The sequence below is a fragment of the Haemaphysalis longicornis genome, unplaced genomic scaffold (assembly GCF_048455015.1).
Source record: "Haemaphysalis longicornis isolate Haplotype H1 unplaced genomic scaffold, Haemaphysalis longicornis Haplotype H1 scaffold_14, whole genome shotgun sequence".
Classification (NCBI taxonomy): Eukaryota; Metazoa; Arthropoda; class Arachnida; order Ixodida; family Ixodidae; genus Haemaphysalis; species Haemaphysalis longicornis.
Window position 1 is genome coordinate 15,005,764 of NW_027526245.1, and position 4,443 is coordinate 15,010,206.

General features: G+C 50.6%; 1 pseudogene; it reads right to left on the bottom strand.

Annotated features, from left to right (window-relative positions):
- Positions 1-609: 609 nt before the first annotated feature.
- LOC144164782 (uncharacterized) lies at positions 610-2,027 on the bottom strand (annotated as a pseudogene).
- Positions 2,028-4,443: the final 2,416 nt, after the last annotated feature.

Genomic DNA, 4,443 nt, shown 5'->3' on the forward strand with positions numbered 1-4,443 from the left:
CCTGCGAAACCACTTCGTAAAGGATACCTTCCGTTGTCAGTAGAGTGAACTAGAATGTGAGTTGTAACACCAGCCACGTAGGCCTCACGTTTAACGTCGGGTGAGCCCATGTTCACAGCCAGAAAAAGAACCCTTGTAGCTTGTCCCCACTGCTGTCGTAGAACAGAGCCACTCAAATTCCATCAGGGAGATTTTACAGACACACAACACACCAGCAACAAATGAAGCCAGGACGTTATCGGCAGGAGATAGGTGACGACGCTCCGAGTAAAAACAGCCCACCACGACTTCCTCACGTACAAATGACGACTTGGCAAGACACACACGGCGCAGACGACTTTAGAGCCTTATGATGCACTACATTCGTAACAGTTCCTACACAAACTTCGTGGGCAAATCGCACACATCAGAAAACGCCATGGTTTTTTTTTTTTTTTACGGGTGCTTTCTACCACTAGTAGGCGCTCGTGGCGCATCCGCCCCACTTTCGTTAATGCGTGAAACGTTTCGATGCAAATGCTTACACGCGCAGCAATATTTTTACTTTTTATGATTATCCTTATTACTACTTAATGCATAAACGGCTTCTGCGTATTTGTTTTTTGTTTTTTATTTTTGTGTGACGTCACCGGAAGTTTTGGCGTTACGGCGTTTTGGAGACGGAAACACGCCGTTGACCCAGGGCCTGGTCTCGCCACGCGTCTCCGCCGTTCGTTTCTCCAGGCCGCCGTGTGGTGGCGACACCGTCGACAGTCGTTTTCCATCACCTCCAGTACGTGGTTTTTCGATGTTAGAGGTTTCCCGGCGAGGCTGGTCGTGGGGTGACCCAAGATGGCGGCTTTTTTTCTTGGGCGTCATTTTCTTTTTCCCGCCCGTTTGGGCGGCTATCTTGGGTTTGCGGAATTTTGCCACACAGTCGCGAGAGTTGGTGACATGGGCGCCACCGCACACAGAACAACGGGGAACTCAGTTGTGAGGGGCCCGCACCCCCTCCACTAGCGGAGCTTGGAGTCCGCAGAGTCCACACGTGTTCGGCTGCAGGTTTGGACATGCATCCGCTCGATGCCACACTGGATGCAGGCCGGGATAGTTTTGTAATAAGTTTGCACAGAGACGACCATGTTGTCATAATGCACGTAACGGGGCTTCTCCTTACCCGCGAAGGTGATGCGTGCCTTGTTTGATGTTCCGAATTTTCGGATTTCCACGATGGTGCCGGCACGCCAGCACACTCGATGTTGAAGAGTTTCCGTAGTATCCGTGTTACGGACCACGGTCACTCCAGGTAACCATAAAGCGGGACCGATCCCTTCTCGGTATTTACAGCAAAGTCCCCGATGAGCCGGTCGGCCGCCTCGATGTCCGGGGTATGCACGATTATGATGTTTTGGTCTCGTGATGGCAGAACGGAGATGGCGCGGGCCCGTTCCGGCCCGAGGTACGCCGAGATGGCGGTGCCGTAGCCGGTTTCCGTGAACGCCTCGTGAAGAGAAACATGCTGCCTGGGCTTGATGACTATAACGTAGTCTTCGGGAGCGGGTTTCGGAATTGGGCGCGGCTTCCACTTCGTGGACAGCTTTCCCTTGCTTCCCGTGGCGCGCGTCGCGGGAGCGTTCACTTTTCCGACCGACGAGCCGATGGCCGGGGCGACGTCGGACGCCGTCATCTTGCCTTTGTCCTGGAAGCGGCGTTCAGCCGCTTGCAGTAAAGCTTGACTCCGAATTTTCGGAAAACCCATCGAATTTTGGTCACCGGTGGCGGGGACCGAGGTCCACGCCATCGTCTCAGGGTCGTAACCGCGTGTTTGGAGCACGGAAGTTGCCATTTTGTCCTAGGAAGGCCGATTTCGCCCGGCCGGGCGTCGGCGTCGCCGCGGCGGCTCCCACGTGGTCGGTCGAAAAACGGCTGTAAATTCGTAGAAAATGGGCCCACCTGGACGACTTCGGTATCCAGTTGTTCCGCTCGATGTTCCGGATCATTCGATGCCAGGTTTGCCTAGATAGGATGATTTGGGCCGCGGCTCCAGCCGAAAATCGGCGGAGCCGATACACCATACGTTTGCTCACGTCGCGCGCTCGCAGCGCCCCCCCTCTATGCTGTGCGTAGAGCTTATTTAGTGGCTCTAGCTGTGCGGGAATGCGACTTGCGAGGGTCCGGGCCAATTTGAGTTTCCTACGAGAGTTTTTCCTCTCCAACGCCACTCCAACAAAAGAAGTGCTCGTTTTTTTTCGCAATAAACCGCCTTTTGAGGTGCTCGCCCTCGTCAGCTCATCACCGACTGCGGGGAAACAACAGACCCTTTGCCCTTAGGCAGAAAGTTGGGTTTCTGCCCCCCCCCCCCCCGTCTAACCGCATTGGGGCGCCTGCTAGGCTACCACCGACTAAAGCCGCTTCATCGGGTTGGCCGATGAAGGGACTTTTCCACTGACGTAGCATGTGATCGTAATCTTGCACACAGAAAAAAAAGCGGTGGCTGCACTTGGACGGACAAGTACCCAAAAGCGCGCTGAAAGTAAGCTTTCGCCGCTTCGGTGCCCCAGCCGCGGCGGCGAAAGATTTTCACGGTAGCCGTGACATCTGCGTACCATCGGCGTCAAATGAAACGCGAACACTAAAATATGAACCAGAACGTGCAAAATTGAAAAATACTGTTCGTAGAGTTCATGGGTTGCTATTGGTATGTTTGGAAATCCACTTTTCCTAACTTTGTTTTTGTAACTGAGCCACGCGTGATTTTGGCTTGCATGGAAAGAAATCGCGCTATTTGTGTGTTCAGGTTCATATTTTCGCGTTCGCGTTTCATTTGACGCCGCTAGTATGTCCCGCTCTCCGCCCCCCGATGCCTACCCCGTGCCCCGCCTAGGCATGCGCATGCCTCGGGCGAAATGAGTCAAACAGCCCCTCGAACGCCCCTTCTCGGTCGGTAAACCTTTGCACTGCCGTAAAGACAGATGGAGAAACGGAAGCGGATGAGGGGGAGAGTCCTCAGCCAAAAATCGCCAGAAATTCGCCATGCCGCCATTCATGATTTTAGGTCACCACGGGCCTCTCAAAGTCGCCAATTTGGCGAAAAGTAGCCACCAGTGGCAACCCTGCTTGATTCACGCATCCGCCGTACAGGGTAGAGACGGGATCCGGACAGTTTATCGAACGCCGTTTTATCGAACGCCGTTTTATCGAAGTCGTTTTATCGAACGCCGTTTTATCGAACGCCGTTTTATCGACGGACGTTTTATCGAAGCCGTTTTATCGAAAGCGTTTTTCTCGGCCTTTTCGAGTAACAGAATTTGCGATACGTTTTTTTAATTTCCTCCTCTCTATGTAATTTGCAAATCTTGTCTCCACAGCAGGCCTATTTAAAAACATTTATAGTCTGTCTTCTAGTTGACTTTTATTTCCTGCGTGTTTTTTTTGTTTGTTTTTGTGATGCGCGAAATATGTCACCAGAATTTTTTGCTGTGTTCATTGCGCAACTGGTACTGCCATAACGAATCTCCTTGTGTCTCTATCCCCTCTGATCCGAAGCATATCACGGCATTGTGGCGTATTGATTAAAATGCCTCGATATGCTTCGTACCTTTTTGTATAAACCGCTTTTGTGTCGACACATAATCTAATTATTTCGCCGCGTATGTTGTACATAAGTAAAGCACTTCTTGGCGCTTGAGGGTCCAATGTCAAAAACCTAACTGGAACGCTAGCAAAAGTCTCTCCCGATTTCTGCATTCCTAATTCTTAATGGGATCTGAGTTCAGTTGCTAAGAGGTTACCAAGCCTTGTACTACTGTTCTCGTTGCCTTGCATGAACTAACGAGAAAAACGTTAGGTACAAAATTGTCACCGTACTGCAGGTTGGTTCGTTTTCATCTCCCTCTGGTTGCACCCCAGCATGTCTGCTGGGGTGCATGCTCTTGCCTTTTTATCATAAGGCATAAAAACAGTAAGATCAAAATAGTAAACACCGAAAATGGAGAAATCATGAAGGTCTACTCAAAATACAGCGTCGTGACCCGATTACCTCTAAATAAAAATGGAAAAATTAAAAAAATGAGCACGAGCAATACTATGGCCCGTGCGATTATACCTGAACAAGGCACACAAAAAAACCAACAAAATGCGCTGCCTGGTCGGGCGTGTTCCTCCAAGGCCACCACGAAAACGTAAGGTTGGTGAATCAAAAGAGGGGCTAAGAGTGTTGACGCAAAAGTAGAAAATTATACGAAATCCTGTATTTTTTATTTGAGCATGATTAACAAAAAACGTAAATTGTGGTAGGATGGGCAATTGTCCAGCTGTACTAGCTTACGAGTTTCCCTAGTGCGAGATGACCTCTGACGACTTGTCCTACTTGACGAGTTCACCTATGACGAGTTGGCTGTGACAGGTTCCCTTGTGACGATTCTCCTAGACTCCACCACCTCTGTTGGGGTCTCACTATCACTG